Genomic DNA, 20,990 nt, shown 5'->3' on the forward strand with positions numbered 1-20,990 from the left:
AGGAAACCAGGTGTTCCATTTTGGAAGTGTTTAGTTTCAATGCCAGTCAGATATCCAACTGGTGATTTTAGTTGGGCTGTTGGCATTGAGAAAAGAGATCTGGGATGGAAACATAAATTTGGGAGTTGTTAGTTTAAAGGTGTTGCAAGCCAAGAAACACTGAGCGGGGGGAGTGAGGAAAGGAGAAAAGATGAAAGAGCAGAGGCCCAATGCACTGCAAAATTTACAGGATGGAGGAGCTGAGAAAGAACCAGCAAAGGAGAATGAGCAAAGGAGGCATCTTAGGAATAAGAATTCCATAGTCTGCACTCTTGAAAAACAAAAAGAAATACAAGTATCCCTCCTGTCCATTGTTCTTTTCAATTGTCTCACAGCTATGAATAATTTTAAATATAGACAAATTCACTCTCACTTCAACTCTAGATTTTCCTTTTCTTCCTTGAGAGTTATAGAATGAAAAGGGGCAGCCCTAAGTGATGGCCCTCTCCTGTCAGGTCAGAATGGTTAGCACAGCCCTCAGGTTAAAAGACATGCTAGAGGGTCTAACTAGCCCTCTGTATAAGCATAGTCTGGTAGCACCAGAGGGATCACAGCACATCTGTGAAATCTATTTTCTATTCTTCTTGTCTGGGAGCAACCAGCCCTTTCACAAATGGCATTGGATGTAAGACAAATGGGATTCCTCAGTTATAGTAAATGTCAAATTTTGCACTTAAAGGGCATCATGAATTTACATTCCCCTTCTCAGGGAGATCATTACAAAGATAAGAAAAAAATAACATTAAAAATATATGGTTTTCTTTCTCACCTTTTGGCTTTAAAAAGTTGTAATATTACAAAACCCTACTGGGACGATACCTGGAAGCCAAGGACAGAAGTTTGAAGCCTTGGGCTCTACTTCACAGACTAAGAAGAAACTTTTCTCTAAACTCTGCTGGGACCACTTAAACTCTTCTGTGCCCTTGGTGTTTCCTTTTGGAGGTCAGGCATCTGAGTGGGAAGGTGAATTTCTAGGTATTTGCTTTTCTTCCTCTCTTCTTGTAAACATTTATGGGCTATCTTCCTCCATATTGAACACCCCCTTTTAAGTCCCCTACACAAGCATTTAACTATGTGTCAAAATAGGGGTCACATATATTATGAGGTTATGAACATAGTAATGACAATTATAATATTTTACATTAGCCTTAGAGTTGTTTTCAGAAGAGCTGCCGATATTAATACCATTATAAATCATTAATTAGAATTCTACTAAGCACTATTAGAATAAGTAAGGGTAGATTTTATGAAAAATTTGAGTTTAGCTCAAGAGAATTTGTCACATCTCATCTAATTATCCATATCAGCCAAGGAAGATGCACTTCTTGTCTATCTGCTCAAGTAGTCAAAGAAAGAAGTTTTTACTTCTGATCCCTTATGCTAACTCTTAGAATCAGATTTTGAAATACACTGACCTGCAGTAATCCTTGTGGTTTCTTACTTATTTGGCATTAGAATCTTAGGGATATGGTGTCTCATGAAGAAATTGTGATATATTACCTGTGCCCATCCAGTTAAGTGACTGTTGCAACCTGGCTCACCAATGGATGTAGTTTTCCAGTGGAATTTTGTGAGACAGACTCACTCCCAGAAGCATGTTTTGGTTTTGTGGCATGTGGGTTGGAAAAGAGGAAGGTGGGAGGACAAAAGATCAATTAATTCCACAATACCCAGAATCAAGGGAGGCTTTAAGCCTGTGACATGTTCAAAACCATGCCATTCAATTCTCAAAAGAGAAACTATATACATGAGACTAATTTTACTTTTGTCACAGGGTTAACTTTTTCTTCTTGAGACACATTCCTGGAATGGAATGGTATAATTTTGCCATCCCCGCCTATCTCATCAGGTCTCATGATAGGCAGAAACTGTTAGATTTCACAATTGTTCAATTTTCAAATGTGACCTTCATGAACTTTAAATGAAAGCACCTGGAATTGTGGGTGCATTTCCAAAGGGGAGATTCTGATCAGCCTTTAATTTCTAGAGAGAGGAAGAGAGGGTCTCTCTGGCTTTTGAGGGACAGTATGTGTGAGCTATTTTCTTCCAGGTTTCAAAATTCTGTAGAGAAGTCACTGGATATTTTCTTCTTGACGGCATGAAAATGTTTTTAAGTCCAAATAATTCTGTGAATATTTAAGAGCAAGATTATTTGGCAGAAAAGAGAGCGCTGTGGACTTATCAAAACAGGGCCTGGCACCATTTCCCTGGCACAGGTGCCTGTTGTTGGATGAAGTGAGACTGATCAAATCGCTGCATCCAGCAGCTGCTGGTCAAGGCACTCTTTTGGATTCTGGTATGTGTGATGTTTATGAGAATACTGGCTACCTTTAAGGGGGAACAGCTTATATATAAAGCCAGGTGTGTTTTGCAAACTAGAAAGGGCCTTTCTGGAACACAGCAAATCTATCACGAAGTGTTATTGCTCCTTAAATTCTTCTACTTGCCCTCCATTACCCAGCTGCAGGCCCACATCACATATGTCTACATGGCTCAGCTGCGACTTTGTTTTCTCCTAATCCTGGCATCTTTCTACTCTGATCCACTCTGCACTCTCCTACCTAAAACATGTATAAAACACTTCCCAGTTTAGCTTTTACATGCACCAGTGAATCTAATGCATAAGAACCTCCGTAAGCTTTCTCCTGCCATAATTTTCAGTGTAAACACTTCAGCCTACTGACAATTTGCCATTTCTAACTTCTATTCACACCCATGCTTGTCTGCCTTATTTCATGCCCCTTCCATTGTTTCCATTAAATTTGTCCCTTTCATAACACTTGCATGTTCTTGACCCTGAACATTAGCTCTTGACATTCTCCAAGCCTCAATGGCCTACTCCTAAAATTAATATATATATATATATATATATATATATATATATATATATATACATTTTCCAGATAATTTTCTTTAATTAAATAAGACCTTTGAACTAATACAAGATTTCTTTTAGAATTTCCAAGATTTCCAAGATTCTAAAACTGATCCATTTTCTGAGGGCCTTATAGTCCAGGCACTCTGCTAGGAATTCCACGTGTATTTTCTTTGAGCCTCTGAACAAGGTAGATGTCATCATCTTCAGTTTGCAGGTGAGAAAACTCAGGCTCAGGCAGCTTACTTTGCTTTCCCAGACCTATGTGGCTAGAGAAAGGCAGAGCTGAAAATGAAACACTAAGTTCCTTCCTCTCAATCCACCATTCTTTCCACTGTTTCTAGCGGACCAAGTCTGTTTATGCAGTTACTATGGTTGCTCTTGCTTGTTGTTTGCTTATTCTTGTCTTGAATTTTGTTTATTATGAGAGAGAGATAGGATATTCCTTATTTCTTTGAAGTTTTCCAATGTCTATTGATAGGGCTCTGGAGATAGAAAGTACTTGATGAATGGAAATTAACTGGTCAATTTATTTGCCAAAACACACACAGATCTTTACCTTTGAGGCAATTTGCACTTATTTTTGGCAGAAATATCTGGCACGGACCATCAGTGAACATGGCTGGTAATTAAGCCACCAACCAAAACCAGGTCAGCCAGTTCCTCAGCAACATTCTGCCACCCACTAACACTGTGACCTGGCATGACAGGCACTTACTGTGTGTAGATCATCAGAGCTCTTTGCGACTTCCCCCTGGTGGCCCTGAGCAATTATATGCGCTCATTACATAATATGAAGGAAGAAGTTTAGCAGTCCTTGCTAATAATAAAAGGATTGTTCGATGTCATTGGGGTGGCAGGTGCCCCACCAAAGCTAGTGTGAGAGGCCCTCCATTAGCGAACACTGTGGTCTTTCTGGCTGCACAGGTGTCTGACTCTTGCAAGCTGCTGGTCATGACATGAATATGGAAAGTCCGGCCCTGGGCTGGGCCTGGCTAGTTAGCTGCTCTCTCTGGGTGTGAGCACATGTCTGCTGTGAATCCACACAGCCAGTTAGTATTTCTGTAGTGTTCCTCTTGACAGTGTTTATTTATTGAAACTTTCTATGAGAAAATTGTTGCATATTACTGTCCCAGGTGAATAATTAGGCAATCACCACCCTAAAGGTGAGACAAGAGGGTCAGGGCAGTGCAGGATTGAAATCCTGGATGTGAAGCTTTCAGAATCTCCCTCTTTCAGGGTATGAGCATCCTTCCAAGGGTCAAATGAGAGAAACAAACCCCCATTCAGGAAGCACGACTCCTGGAGTCCTGGGTGGAGAGCAGATGACAGCCACCTGTGAACACCTGGCTTGATAGAGTGCTGAGTGGAGTGGTCAAGAGCATGGGCTGTGGGACAAGATGGCCCTCGTTTGCTCTCCAGGCCTTCCCAGTACTAGCTGTGCAATTCTGGAAGGTGCCTTAGCCTCTCATGAATAGGGGATTTGCTCATTAATAAGTAGGACATTAGGATGCTGTTTACTTATAAGAGTGTTATGAGAGTTAAATGCATTCATAAAAACAAAGTTTACACACCAGCATCTGGTTTTTAGTAAGTGTTTAAATTAAAACAATTTTAAAAGGAAAAGAGCCCAAACCGGTTTGCTCAGTGGATAGAGCATTGGCCTGAGCACTGAAGGGTCCCAGGTTCGATTCCGGTCAGGGGCATGTACCTTGGTTGTGGGCACATCCCCAGTGAGGTGGGGGTGTGTGCAAGAGGCAGCTGATTGATGAATCTCTCTCAATGATGTTTCTAACTCTCTATCCCTCTCTTTTCCTCTCTCTAAAAAATCAATAAAATATATATTTTTTAAAAAGGAAAAGAAAGGCACTTCTCTCTTTAATTCCATCAGCCCCATGGCTCTATTAATCTTCATGAAAAGAGTAACCTTTTCTCTTACCACAACTATGCTCTACCCTTTGAACAACACCAATGTCTCTGAGAGGTAGAATGTTCATAAATCTAATTAAAATATGAAATGTTCCCACCACAGTTCCCATTATACAATCTCTAGCGTTATTTTGGAGCCACAAAAGTGTAACTTTTATCCCAGTGTGGAGAGGAGAAAAGAGACATGGGAGTATATTCCACAGAAAACCTGGCAGTAAAGATAAGAATATACTACTGCTTAGAAATGCGTTTTTAAGGTGCGTGACTAATTGAACTTTTTCTTATTTTTTAGTTACCACCACACAGTCAAAGTGGAATGACTACTCTCCATGCCCCAAGAAATATGAGCATTACTGCATCATGTCACTTTGTGGGAGCCCTGCAGACACCCTCCTGCCTGTAAGTGGAGCCCTGAGCCTGCAGGCAAAGGGAGACAGGATGGTGCTGGCCGGGGCTCTGCAGGACTGGAAAGTCTGAGCTAATCAAGCCTTCTGCCAGCATAGGGACCCTGGTCCTACCCCAGCCACTTGTTCAGGGGCTCCTTCCACAGCTGCTTATGGAGAAACTGACGCACATTGGAGGGTCCAGATTTGCTTGCTGGCAGGGCCACGTCCTATACTGCCTTAGACAAGCAAGACTTGTTTCTGTCCAGTGTTAAGAATGCTTTCAATAGCTTAATTCACTTCCCATCTGTTTCAAGTACAATGAACGTCTTCTTGCATAAGTTATATGGGCTGTCATTAATTTAAATATGAAGGAGTTTCTGCCCAATTACAAGTTGCATTTTCAGATGTCATTTAAGTGCAAGAAAATTAGTCCAATTTTTAGAGATTTGCAGAACTTGTTTAGTAAAGCAGGAAACTGAGGAAAAGTTCTCTTTCCAACTTTCAGGAGATTAAGAATCAACATTTAATTTTACTGGGACACAAGTAACATTTTGGCATAATGTAAATATTTATTTTCTTCTACAGAAATGTCCTTCTAAAGTGCTTTACGTCATAGAGGAGCAAGATGATTTTTTTTTAAAATTTATCTTTATTTTTAAAAGTATTACAGATGTCCCTTTTTTTCCCTTTTCCACCCCTCACGTGTCCCTCCCTGGCCTTCACCACACAATTGTCTGTGTCCATAAGTTATGCATATCCTAAATAATAAAAGGCTAATATGCAAATTGTCCCCTCCAATTGGGAGATTGACCAGGGGGCAAGGTGGGCAGGCCAAATACCTGTGGCGTCTCCCCCAGCCGGCCTCTCTCCTGATTGCCTCCACCATCAGGGGTGTGGCCAATTGGCAAACATGCTGCATCCCGTGCCCCTGCCAGCCCAGCTTGATGGGCCTGGTCCGGGCAGGCCAGCCAGACCCAACCTGTGCAAGAATTTGTGCACTGGGCCTCTAGGATGCACATAAATTCTCCTGTTATCACTCCTTCCCTACTCCTCCCCCTTTCCAACCCCTTCGAACCTCACCTTCTCTATGAAATTCATCAGTCTGTTCCATGCTTCTGTGTTTCTGGATCTATTTTGTTCATCACCTAAAGGATTAAGGATTATTAAATTAAATAATATTAAAGGATTTTTTAAAGTATAATTTTGACCTATAATTCACAGAATGTTTATATTCTGTGTAGTTCCACTAGTATACATCTTTTTATTGTTGACACTATTACAGATGCCCCCCATTTCTGACCTCCTTTAGCTCAGCCCTGCCCCTCCTCTTGTGGCCTTCACCACACTTTTGTCTGTGTGCATGAGCTATGCATATATGTTAATTGGCTTCTTTTATCCAGTTCCCCTCTCACCACTCTTCCCTCTCTTAAGTACTATCTGAGAACAGTGATTCCAAATTCTAGTTTAGTGGAAAGTTTGAAAGATGAACTTCCTCAAAATTTAATTATTTTTTAATTTAATTTAAGAAGTAAATATACATGGATAATTCTTAGAATGGAGTAAGTATTGTTAACGGTGTATGTTGGGAAAAATAGAGCTAACATTTTTATATGATTTTATCAATTTTAGAGAGAAGAAGGGACAGGGAAAGAGAGATGAGAACATTAATGATGAAACAGAATCATCCATCGGCTACCTCCTGCACGCCCCGTGCTGGGGATTGAACTATCCACCGAGGCATGTGCCCTGACCAAGAATTGAACCATGACTCCTGGTTCATGGGTTGATGCTCAACCACTGAGTAGCACTGAATGGGCAATAGAACTATATTTTTTTTTCTTGAATTGCTCACTAGAGAACATATTGAGTTTTAAAAATATAAATGCCCTTAACCTAAGTACATTTTTCTAACATTTATTGCTTTTTAATATTGCTGCTTTCTAAAATGAAAAATACAGTGCCTCCCTAAAATCAATACACACCTGCCCCTTCTGTCTGAGGTGAAAACTCATTTCTTTGGCTTCCAAAGCTCTTCTGATCCTGCTTTAACTTTCTAACCACATCTCCATGATAGAGTCAAATGTCCCTCTACAATCCTGCATTCATTTGCATGGAACATCACACAAGCTCTTCTCATAATCTGCAAAGCTCATTCTCACTGGTGTTTTACATGCAATTCAAACATCAGCTCTTCCTGGACCCCTGCCATTAACTCTCTCTTCTCAGACACATTCAGATGTTGGCTAGATGCCCTTTCTCTGGAATCCAAAATAAACTCACTTCTAGGGAAGCTCTTTTCCCCTGGAGCATAAATGTTAGTTTATTTAAATGTCATTTCTGTGACTGCAAGTACCTAAAGGGCATGGCTTGTGGCTTTTACTTTTTGTTTTCCAGGGACAAGCACCATGTCTAGATGTTAGTAGGTGCTCAAGAAAAAGCTAGTGAATAAATGATTGAGTCCCTCTCTCATGATCCATCAAAAGCTCTGCTAAGTGTCAAAACCAAGGCCTTAATCTGAACCAGGAACACCTTCTTAGTGGTAGAATGATACAGAATTAATGGGAGGTGGGAAAGCATAGAGAGCAAGACACAGATTTTGGAGTCAGATAGACCTATGTTAAGATTTTGTTTCCGCCGAGACCGGTTTGGCTCAATGGATAGAGCGTCGGCTTGGGGACTGAAGGGACCCGGGTTCGATTCCGGTCAAGGGCATGTACCTTGGTTGCGGGCATATCCCCAGTAGGGGGTGTGCAAGAGGCAGCTGATCGATGACTCTCTCTCATCGATGTTTCTAGCTTTCTATCTCTCTCCCTTCCTCTCTGTACAAAATCAATAAAATATAAAAAAAAAAAAAAAAAAAAAAAGATTTTGTTTCCACCAATATAAGCAGTTTTGACAATGGGTCAGTTACCTTTCCTGAGCATCAGGTTTGACATTTATAAAATGGGATGATAACAGCATCCTCTGAAGTGTTGAAAATGAAGCAAAATAAAGCAGTAAGTAAAAAAATACGTATTATAGTAAGAGCACAGAGTAAATGTTTCACAAATTGTACCATGAGATGAGTGGTCGATTTTGAACCTAGGCCTACTCTCTTAGGGGACTTGGTGTAGCAAGAATTCAGGCAAAACTGTCCTGCCTGTGGTGCCTATGCTATTTGGGGAACCAGAAATATCCTTTTGCTTGGGTTCATAGGAGTTTGTGGATTCCAGTTTTTACATAAATACCAGAGTGTGTTTTGAGTAACTCCAATCCTTCTATTAGTCTTTTCTGCATTTTCTTGGAATGGGGATGATTCCCCCCCGCCCCCCCCCCCCCCAGATGCATACTTTTTGTTTATTTATGCAGAATACTTCATTAAACTGGTATTACATGGAGATTTGGGCATTACTTTGGGAGCCAATTTCTGGTATTTGAATCCCATTTCCACTTACTCAATTTCTGTATAGCTCAGTTTCTCCACCTGTAAAATGGGTTAATAATAGCAGCTATCACAAAGGTTGTTCTAGAGATCAATTGAGTTAGTACATTAAATCTCTTAGAAAAGTGTTTCTTGGTTATTTCAGACCAGGGATCCCAACTATGACTTTGCAGAATCCTCAAGGGTCACAGGTATCTTTAAAAATTATTTTAAATTTTATTTTACTGATTTTTATTAAATAAAAACTAATTTATTCAGAATTAGTGAACATCTACCAGGAACTTAAATCCTTTGATTCATTCTTTCAAAATGAAATGCCATCAATGTGTAGGTTATTTTTGGTTTGATGAGAAGTGAAGTAACATAAGAGCCAGTATGGCTGGGTAAGGTTTCACCTTCTAGCATGGCTCATTGGGTTATAACTTGCAGGAAGCACTTCTACTGAGAAATTCAACCGAAGTGTGGTTAAGCCACTGAACCCAGACCTTCTCATTACAAAAGCATTCTAAAAGAGCAGAAGTAATTGCAGTGTATCTTATAGGCTAAGTTATTGTTTAAAAATTCCATATTTAGAAAGTTTGTTAGAGAAACATTTAGGCTAATTGAAAGAGACTATATTTGTAAGATTTTAATTATAACCTTATAAAAAAGACTCGTTAAAGAGTCTTTATCCCACATATGCAATTAACAGTGATTTTTCCCTAGCTCCAGTCTTAGGTGCAAGAGATTTTTGATATTTCAAAGCTCTTTTCCTATAATTTTAATGTTGAAGTGAATATAACTAGTTTTTCTGCAGGAAGCAGTTTTCGCTCATAGGTCCTGGGGTCCTTGTGCAGTAGATGGCATTAGGTGTCTTTCTCCTGTGCCTGCATTGAGCCTCACTTTCCAACTCATGGTTGTGACTGGGTAAGTATTTCTTCTATATAAGCTACAATATTGGCATCAAAGGATCTCCTTACTTGTGAAATATAGGATTTATGGAAATTAACTGCCTTGGTTTTTGTCAAAAATACACTATAGGACAGTCTGACAATTAATCTTTTTTTAAAAAAGAAACTAAAAAACAAAGCAAACAGAACAAAATTAAATAAAATAAAAGGTTGAATACAAGTCTTTTCAAGAAGCCACATTTATTCTTTTGAGATTTAAATATTTAACTGTATGACCAAAACTCTTGTTTTGAATGAGTCTGAGGAGAAAAGAAAAGAGAAAATATTTTTTAATTTAAAGGTACTGATATTACTACATGCAATAAGGTAATGTTTGAGGTACATCCCCTTGATCAGAATTGAACCTAGACCCTGTAGTACACAGCCTGAGGCTGTATCCACTGAGCCAAACTGGCTAGGGAAGGATATGACATTTCTTAGCCCCTCCAGCAGTGGACCTTGATTTTTTCCTCCAGGAGTGAGGTGGAAAAACCCTAGATCACCTTCTTCGATTCTTATTACCCAAGTTACCAAGAACACTGTGAGTGGTGGCATACAGGGAGCTTAGCCAATAATAGGTCATAAAAGTGGTCTCCTCTGCAGCTCATGCACAGAGGCAGGACTGCTGTCTCAGGGGGCTGGCAGACCCCCTGTCTCTGTTCCAGGCCTGTGCAGCTAGCAGCTAGCACTGACAGGCCCTTCTGTCACCCCATCTTGCGGGCTGGCCAGACCCCATCTAGGCACAAATGCATGCACCAGGCCTCTAGTCTTAATATATTCTGCTTATATGCTGTAATAAATTCATTAAAAATATTTATTAAGTAGTTGCTAAGTACCAAGTACCTTAGGTGCTAGGGCTACATCAATGAAGAAAATGGTTTAAAAAAAACCTGTGACCTCATGGAGTTTATATTCCAGTGAATATAATTTTTTATTGCATGAAATTTATTTATTTATTTATTTATGTATGTATGTATATATGTATGTATGTATTTATTCATTCATTCATTCATTCCTCACTTGAGGATATTTTCCCACTGGTTTTTAGAGAAAGGGGAAGACAGAGAGAAATATCAATGTGGGAGAAACACATCAATTAGTTGCCTCCTGCATGTGCCCTGACAAGAGAGGAGCCTGCAACCCAACTGAGGTATGTATCCTTGACCAGAATCGAGCCTGGGACCCTTTGGTCTGTAGACTGATGCTCTATCCACTGATCCAAACTGGCTAGGGATAGCATGAAATTTAAACAAGGCTTATCCAAGAAGGTATGTTACCCAGCAGACTTTGTCATCAGACTTTTACTAGTAACCTATCCCCCTGTCTTAGAGAATGGAACTTAAGTTGGGCACTCACAGAAGTCAGTATATGAAGGGATCAGCAGATTTCTCTTGTCCCAAAATAATTTACTTATTTTAATAATGACTCTCAAGAGCAAGAAAGATTAACTATGTTTCTTCAGTGTAAAAATCTTGGTTTATACTTTGGGGAATTTGTGTGTGTGTGTGTGCGTGTGCGTGTGTGTGTGTGTGTGTGTGTATGTGTGTGTGTGTGTGTGTGCACGCTAGAGTTGATGTGCATGGGTTCTGTATCTGGGCATCTGTTCTTCTTCAAAGAATCCTCATGCTTCAAAGCATTTTTCTGCAAAGGAACCTGATCCATGTGATCAGCATTGGCGGCTGAGCAATAACGCTGGAACGATGTGCAATAGTCTGTTCTGCCTGTTTGCTAAAGCTGCTGTGCCTGGAAATGTGTATCTTACAATAATGTCTATTTGGCCCTTTGGTAAAGTCCTCCTTTCCCAGGACCTTGTCAGCCACTGGCGTTTGAAGCAGTCTGAAATTCTATATTAGAAATAAACTACATCACTCCAAAATGACTTCAGCAATTATATTCAAGAGATAAATTAAGAATATTTCTGCTATTAAAAAATTCAAAATGTGGATACACAGATATGTTTAAAGTCAGTACTTGTATTATAGGTAAATATTAGCCAAACATTTTAAAATACATTTTCCTCAAATTTTATTATTCTTACTAGTTTAATTTGTAAAACAAAACAAAAAAATTGTGCAACGTAAGTACTTTAAGAGGTGTTTTCTTTTTGTCTTCTTCAGTTTGTTTAAAAGAAGTCAAACTTTTTCACAAACAGAACTAAGTGCTGCTTGCTGTGGCAAGTGTAATTATTCTTGTAAGACATCTGCAGAACAAATAATACTTTGAAACTCTGTGATCCAAGCTGGATAACAATTTGTCATGTACTGGGTTTTAGGAAGAAGTGAAAGAGAACAGTTAGCTGACTTGCTCTGTTAAACTTTTTATAAAATACTGCAATGTATCAACTAATTTTAATAAAACGTTTCTAGCATATCTTCTTTTTAACAACCTAGAAACATTTGTTTAGTCAGTGAACTGGAACTAGCAATTCTAAAAAAAAAATAATAAAAAAAAAAAATCACTTACACGGTGTTTTTGTTGTTTGTTTGGTTGGTTTTATTCCTAAAGTAAATTGAGTCTTGGGTACTGTACCTAATGCTCTGCATCCTAACTCCAACTGCACATCAAAGTGTCTGAGCTCAACCACACCAGTGCTCCTGATTATTCCATAGAAGGAATAGGGATGGGGGAATCTTCATTCAGATGGATCTGGATCTGGGCTTCAATCACAGGTCTGTCACTTACTCTGAGGCCCTGGCAGGACAAGTTGCTTATCCCCTCCTCCATTCTCATAGAGGTGAGAATAAACAGTGTGGGCTGAGTGAATTAGATGAGATGATGCCAGAAATAAATGCTTAGCCAGCACATGAAATATTTTAAGGACTCTTAAGATAAGGTTTCAATTAATATTAATTTGTAGTGGTATCATCAATAATAGGAGTGATGATGATGATGGTGATGATGATGATGAGCATAATGTTCTCTAATCAGTCTTATGGAAACAAGGAATTCATTTCTAAGTGAAGTCACTGCTCTGACACCATGAAAGTTCTCTGTATTTTTAGGGATTCGTGATCCCTGTGGAAAGAATGTCTTTCTACTTTTTTCTGAGCAAGCCATGATGAGGTGAAGAATTCCAACTCAATGACAGGCCCTATAAGACTGCCTCACTTATCTCCCTATATTCTTCATCTCTCTCACTTCCAAACTCCTTCCTTGGAAGTACCCAATGCAAAAATTAAGGAAGAATTGATATTGAAGATAATCAAAGGCCTAATCATTTTTAAATAATGCTAGCTATTTCTGGAGGTGAAGTTGGACTCGGACACAACATCATTGGTTGTATTAGAAATAGGCTAGGCCAGAAATTAGGAAATACCTGGTCATATTTGTTATTCACCAGGGGTGTCTCCATCTCCTCCTATTTCTCTCCTCCTATTTTCTGCTCCTATTTCATCTCCTCCTATTTCATCTCCTCCTATTTCACTAAGGTGGTGTGCATGGGATGAGGAAAGGGGCATAGGCCTCATGTGGGCCCTTAGAATGTTCTGGCAGGCATTCACTGGTATCTAGGACTATTACTTCTAACCCACCGGTTCTGTGTTCCGCTGACATTGGATGCTGATTTCCAAGGCAGGTGACCTCATGGTCTTATCTTCTGGCCCAGACATGACCCCAGGAAGCAGTGATCATCCTGACCTTTGAGCCACCAGGAAGACTCCTGTACGTGGACACCCACGGAGGTTCTGTTTCCCTGTTGGGTCCCAGAACGAAGCCCTGGGGCAGCAGCAAACCTCAAAAATATTACTTCTTTTTGCTTTAATTAACAATAATTATTAATATTAATTAACTTAAGCATGAATACTATTTTCCAGATAATGTTAAATCCAAGAAGGGAATACCTAGTGTCTTAGGTTCCATGCACTTAATGAAACATAGACTTTGTGATGAGTATTTGTGAGCAACTGTTTACTGAGTTCATGATACACAAATGAGGAAGTAGGAAACATGACACTGAAAAGAGGAGGAGCTCCAGAAAGGTAGGTTCCTGAGAGAATTATGGCTTTGGACAACTGAGCTTATTCTCACTGGGGTCCATTTGAGGAACCCTATAGTGTGCCCCTAAGAAGTGTTCCACCAAGGTGTGAGTCAAATGGAGTTTTTATCCACAGGTTCCAGCCCTTCATTGATTGGGGAGTACATTTGGGGATGACATTAAATCACCTGTACTTTCTGAATGTCCCGCTCACAGATAGAGCAATCCACTTCTATGTGGAGAAAACCCTCAGACAGAGAAGCAGACAACAGGAGGCACCTGAAGTGGAAACAGACTTTCTAACCTGTGGAACTGACCTCTGGCAGGGCTGGTGGTGTGGGGATGTGGCTTCCCTGCAGGTCCGCCAGCCTTCTCTTCTGTTTCACAAAGTGACAGAGCAGAAGTCAGGGATCAGGAGAATGAGAGAGGAGGAGAGAGGAGGGAAAGTAGATGAATGCCCTGAGAGTATGAGGGCAAGCAGGGAAAATGATTAGAATTTAGCTAATTTATCTGAGTATATCCACATAGCAGTTGTGTTTACACCAGTCCTTCTTCCCCATCCCCACTCCACCCTCCTTCTCATCTCTCCCTTCTCTCTCTCCTTCCCTTCCTGTTCCTCTTCTTCTTCTTATAGTTAATTTTAATTTAATTTAAGTTTCAGCTATTGCCTCTCATAAAGTTTGAGAAATTAACTCGGTTATTTTTAAAGATCTCAGCCTCAGCATTCCCACAAAACAAAGCAAGATTCCTACTTCTAAATGACTTCTCTCAGACTGCTTTTTTCTTCCCTCCCCTCCAATGCCAGCCTAAGCAAAGCAATCACCTGCCTTCAGCAAATACACACAAAATTACCCAATAGGTTGCCATGGAAACCAAACCAAAAGAGAATAGAAAGACAATGCTAAATATTAAGGGTTTGTTTGGCCTTAGTGACTGTTTTTTCAGATCTAAAATTCTTTGTTCTATGGCAATGTGAACAACAGCTCCCTTTCAGAGGTGTACCAGGTGAGTCCTAAAGCCATGCCTGACCTGTGTTTCTGTACACTTTAGTGGTTTCATACTAACTCTTTTTCCCTCTTCCCTCTTGAAATTATAAAAGAGCAATTTCAAGTGGCAGCATGTACTGGTGGGAGTGGTGGACAATACAAGGGATTTGAAGTCAGACAGAACTGGGGGTACAGCTCAGCTTTGAGGTGGTATTTCCCATTAGCATTTTGATATGAGAGACTTACTACATAAGGGTATCATGACAAAATATATCTTGAAAAGCTCTCATTTCTTAAAAGATAAAGAGATGAAGAGTGCTTCAAGGACCAGTGGGTTTTTCTCTGCACTTCTTATAGATCATATTTAAATCTGAGACTTATTTCCTGTTGATAAACATACATTGATTTGTGCCAGAGTTAAAATATTCTGTCATAGGTAATTCAGTGACAAGATTGCCCACCTATTTCCCATTGCTCAGAAACCTCTCAGGAAACACATCTTCACTGATTTGGAAAGGACCAAGGGATATTATTAGCAATGGTAATACCATCACATCAATTAGTCAAGAGTTGTTTTCTGAGTTTCCAAGAAAGCAATTTTTACTGAAGCTTAGAAAGGCCTTATGCAGTAGGTTAGAATCAGAAATAGTGTGTTTGAGTTTCAAATCATGGAATTCCTTAGCTAAGTGAATTGGACAGCTACTTACACTTTTTTTTGTCTTATTTTTAATTTTTTAAAAAAATTTTCTTTTTGTTATTACATTCACTTGTTGAGTCTTAATTTTCTAAACTCCATAGGATAACTTATAAATATCTAACTGTACTGTTGCGAGGTGTTTTTTTTGTTGTTCTTTTTTTAAATTCCCAATACAAGCTAACATTCATGTAGCACATAGTATGTGCAAAGAATTGTTCTAATGCTTCATAGAGGACCTCATGGAGTCCTCCCAACAGCCCTTCTGCACAGGCACTGGGTGTCATCCTGAACAGGAAGCTAAAGGACAGGAGGAGAATGTCTTGGTCAAGATCACACAGCTAGTTAGTTAAGTGATAACTCTAGGACCCCAATCAGTAAATCTGGCTCTAGGCTGTTACCATCACTACAAAATAGTAATTATTTTTTAAGACTTATTAATGCCCTGGATTCTGTATTAAGCACTTTACAAAAAAAAAAATCTAATCTGTTCCTCATAAGAACTTTATGGCATATGTACTATTGATGATCCTATTGTGCAGAGAGGGTCATAGGTTCAGAATCTGAGTTCAAGGTGCTTGCTCAAGGCCCCATAGTTCATAGATATAAAATATTCCCTTTGCTTACAATAGTGTTCTTTCCCTTTCTTACAGTCCCCTGGCTAAATTCTCATTATTCTTGAAGTCTCATTTTAACTGTTGCTTCCTCTAGTAGTCTTCTCTAAAACTCTATGTGCACTCTGCAAATGTGGTTTAAAATGGACAGAGAAACTTTAAAAGAAAAATGTTTCTGGGTCCCCACGTTTTTATAAGTAGGAAGAAAGCAGTCTGAGAAAGCTACGTGGTAGGAAACATATGATTTTATATGAAACTTGAAGGACATCTCAGATGGTGGAAGCAAGAGTGCAGGGAGTGGAACCAAGAGATGTAATGAGCACTGAAGAAGGGACCCGATCCCTGGGCCCAGAATCACATTCTAACCAGGATCATTCCTTTTCCCCATGCAGGGAAATCTACTACATGTGCTCAGCTGGATTTCAAAATTGCTATGGAACACTGACTGCTGTGTTGTCCTCTTCCCTCTCCTTTAGAATAAAAGTGTCTTATGACTAATTTGTTCCCTTTTCTTCATTCCATGCCACGTGTAAAGAGCAAATGTCTTTTCATACGTTTAGAGGTTTATGGATGAAGAGGAGGTGCCCCCAAGAGGCCACACTCCAGAATTTCACCCATATCTGAACAAGATAAAAGTTACTAAATATTAAATCTTGACACTAATAACATATTGAATCCTATTTTGGGAAAGGTCATAAGGTAGTCTGTGTATTTTGCATTGGGTGGAACAGAAATAATTGGACCAAGAGAGTATACTGTGATAGAGTGAAACAAATTGCCTTACCATTTAATGAATCCTTTCATCAATGGGTGGGATGTATTTCTCCATCTTTTGAATATGAGCTTAGCAATGTGATTTGCTTTTGGTAGTGGGACTCTAGAAAACATGATACAAGCAGAGGCTTGGAAAGTTCTTGTGCACTGGGGCTTTTTCTTTCCTGTTTTGGAATCTTCCATGTGAGGAAGCCTGGACTAGCTTCCTGCAGGGTAAATTTGACAAGAAGATAGTCCCTGTCAAATTCTGATAACTTAGAGAATCCTGAATGAAATGAAATGGTTGTTTTATACCATTAAGGTTTTTTTGGTGGTTTGTAATGCAGCAAAAGCTTACTGATATTGGTTGGATTAACATAGATAGAGAACAAGTAGAGAGGAGGAAGTTCTATTTCTGCTTTCCAACAATATGGCATTAAAGGAGTTGCATTTGTTAAGATAATTCAGGGAAATATATGTGCTATCATGGCTTCTCTAAACTGGATTTAACTAATAGACATGCAGGGTTCGGCAGAATAGGTTTACAGTTGTTTGGATGGAAAAAGACATGCAGGCTATGATTATTACAATAGTTTTATTAACTCTGTGTTTTGTATACTCCTAACTCTAAACCTACTTTTGCCCCACCCTGTATATAGTACAAGCATACCCATCCAGAGATACAGAGAGATGTATCTGCAATAATCAGTTCTTCTAGTGAGGATTACAGTCAAGAGACAAATTTAAATAATATACTGAATGAAGCAATGAGAAGCAACTTCATTCATTCAGTATTTTATTTTACTGGGTGCCTACTGTGTGTCATATGTGGGCAAAAGAAAACAATATGTGATTCCATTTGGATGCTGTCATTGCACCTTAAAAAATGTGTTTTCTAAGGCATTTGCTATACTTGGTAATTCTAACTATAATCCTCAATAATTGGGAAGGAACTCAATAAAATTAAAATAAAGTATTACCTGGGCAGTAATTTCATAGTGAATTTGCTTCACTAAAGATTTCACATCCATCATTTTTTAATTGACACTCAAACATTGTGAGCTCTTTGGAAGACAGATGTCAATAAAATAAATGTTATGTCTTGTTAATTTTAAATGTACTAATAAATGATTTTGAACTTTATTATGCTCTCCTGCTTTTCTGGTTGAGGAGGCATTACAGGTGTTTTTTATTTTGCCTTAAAGGCTTATTTTTTTCTTTCTTATATAGAATTCTTACTTTATTTCTATTGAAAGAGCTCATTAAGAATTTGGCAAAAGTAATTAATGAAATTATTCTTAAAATTTCTTCATATTTAGGGTCTGATTCATATAAATCACTTTAAAAATAAACTTTATTTTTAGAACAAATATTTATAGAGAAGTTGTGAAGATACTACAGAAGAGTCTCATATACTCCCACACTCAGTTTCTCCTATTATTACATCTTGTATTAATACTAGAAGCACCATACATGGAATTCATGAAAGGGTAGGCCTTCTCAGCCCCAACTGCCAGGGACCCTTGTGGCCCCAGCTGCCTCACAGCCCCACCCTCATGCTCCCACCCACACCCACCTTGGTCTGGCACTGCCCGAGTCCACCACCACACCCCCCCAGTTCCTTGGTTCCTCAGAGCCTCCCAATTGATCACCCCTCAGAGAATAGCCTGGGCCTCCCTCTTTGGGGCTATCGTGGGGCGAGGGCAGGCCTCTCAACCAATCGCATCACACCTGCCTTTGCTGGCCTGGTGCCAGCGTGTGTCACAGTGTGGTTATCTGGACGGTCCTTTTGCTGTTCTGTCATTTGGTCTATTTGCATATTATGTTTTTATTATTATAGATGGTGCAATTGTTATAATTAATGAGCCTGTATTAACATATTAAAATTAACTAAAAGTCCATACTTTATTTGGATTGCCTTAGCTTTTGCTTAATTGCTTTTTGTTTGCTTGTTCTGGGCTCCCATCCAGGATAACACATTATATTGTGTTATCATGTTTCCTTAGGCTCCTTTTGGTTGTGGCAATTTCTCAGCCCTCTTTTTTAAAAAAATATATATTTTATTGATTTTTCACAGAGAGGAAGGGAGAGAGAGATAGAGAGTTAGAAACACTGATGAGAGAGAAACATCAATCAGCTGCCTCCTGCACACTCCCCACTGGGGATGTGTCTACAACCAAGGTACATGCCCTTGACTGGAATCGAACCTGGGCCCCTTCAGTCCGCAGGCTGATGCTCTATCCACTGAGCCAAACTGGTTTTGGCATCAGCCCTTTCATTTTAATGAAGATTTAAGAAGTAGGAATATCCCTCAGTTGGGATGTTTGATGTTTTTGTTATGATTAGACTAGAATCATGGGTGTCAATAGGCCACAGAGTAATGTGGCACTTTCATCACATTATATCAAGGGTACAGACTATCAACATGACTTTTCAGTGTTGCTATTGACTTGGATCATATCACTGAGATGGTGTTTCTCAGGTCTCTTCATGGTAAAGTTACTTCTCTTCTCACCTTTTCCATGATGCATTCTTTGAGAAGAAAGTCACTATGTGTATCCCACAATAAGGGGTGAGGAGTTATGCGCCACCTACTTGAGGGTGAAGTATCTAAATTATTTTAAATTATTTTAAATTTTTCTACATAGGAGATTTGTTTAGTCTTTATTCACTATATTTGTTTATATTAGTATGGACTCATGGATGTTTATTTTATACTTTGGGTTATAATCCAACACTACTTACTTATTTGGGTGCTTAAATTGTTCCAGTTTTGGCCATAGAAGCTCTTTCAGGTGATCCCTATGTCCCCCTAACTTAGCTGCATTATTGTGTTCATAAGTTGTTGTTGTTTTTTTAATATATTTTTATTGATTTTAGAGAGGAAGGGAAAGGGAGAGAGAGATAGAAACACCAATGTTGAGAGAGAATCATTAATTGGCTGCCTGTTGCACGCCCCCTACTGGGGATTGATCCTGCAACCCAGACATGTGCTCTTGACTGGAATTGAACCTGGGACCCTTCAGTCACAGAGCCAAACCAGCTAGGGCATGTGTTCATAAGTTTTTAAAAGATAAGCTTTATATAAATCTCATTTAACTTGGTACATTCTGTCTCTATCCCTATTCCTGTCACTGTCTTTGCCTGTTTCTCTCTTTCTCTTTCTATATTTTTGTTTTCATTATGATCTAAAAGTCGGACATATACTGTGAACTTCAGTTTTGCTGTTTAAAGCTAAATTAATTCTCTTTAGAGCCTAATCAGCAGTTCTCAAATATTAGTGTTCAAAAAACAACCTGGAGAGTTTGTTAAAATTGCAGATTTTTCCTGTTATGGGCAGAATTGTGTCCCACCAAAATCCATATGTTGAAACCCTAACCAATGCTTTTGGAGATAGGACTTTTAGAATGTAATTAAGTTAAATGAGATCAGGTGGGAGTCCTAATCCAATAGGATTAGTGGTTTTATAAGAAGAGGAAGAGAGTTCGAGATCTGTCTCTCTATAGGCACACTCATTGAGAAAAGGCCACGCGAAGACACGGTGAAAAGGCAGCTGCTTGTAAGACAGAAAGCTCTCACAAGAAACCAGATTGACCAACACCTGGATCTTGAGCATCCCGGCCTTCAGAACTGTAAGAAAATAAATTTCTGTTGTTTAGCATCAATGCTATGCTATTTTGTTATGGAAGCCTGGCTGGCTAGGATATGCTTTCCTTCCCCTGCTCTGGCCAATGTTTATTAGGTAAAGGAGGGGCTAACAGGCACCTCAAGGGGTTCTAATCGAGTTCTTTGAGGGCTTTGATTAGAAAAGCAATGAAACTAACAGTGAAGGAAGATAGTTTGTCATACTCTTTCCTGAGCAAAGGGAGCTATCCTGATGCAATGTTTGTTTTTCTAGTGGCTTGTTATACTCTTTGGGCATATATACCTACTGTTTGTGATAAAAGGGGAATCTGATTTTATTCAACACACACAAAAAAATATTTTACCATAGGATAAAAAGAAATATATTTTGAGATTTATGCTCAAATAAATTTTACATTTTAGCATTTGAGAATATATAAGCCCCTTCCCCCTTTATTTTTTATTCACAGTATGGAGGAATCACAAGACATAGTATTTTGGAGAGGAAGGAGAGAGATCATTAGTTTTAGTTCTCTTTTCCATTAATGTATAGAAAACACCAACAACTTAGAAGTCTATGGAGGGTTGAATTATTCAAATTCACATGCTTATTAGTGGTGGAGTTAGGTTTAAGAGAGGTTTTCCTAATTGGGGATTGTTCCATCAATACAGACACGATTTAATATAACTGGCTTAAATGGATTATTAGGAAATGGAAAATTTTATATTACTCTTTTTTTTCTGTTTTCATATTTTTACCACAAGGT

Source organism: Pipistrellus hanaki, assembly GCF_964339955.1.
Source record: "Pipistrellus hanaki genome assembly, chromosome: 1".
Lineage (NCBI taxonomy): Eukaryota > Metazoa > Chordata > Mammalia > Chiroptera > Vespertilionidae > Pipistrellus > Pipistrellus hanaki.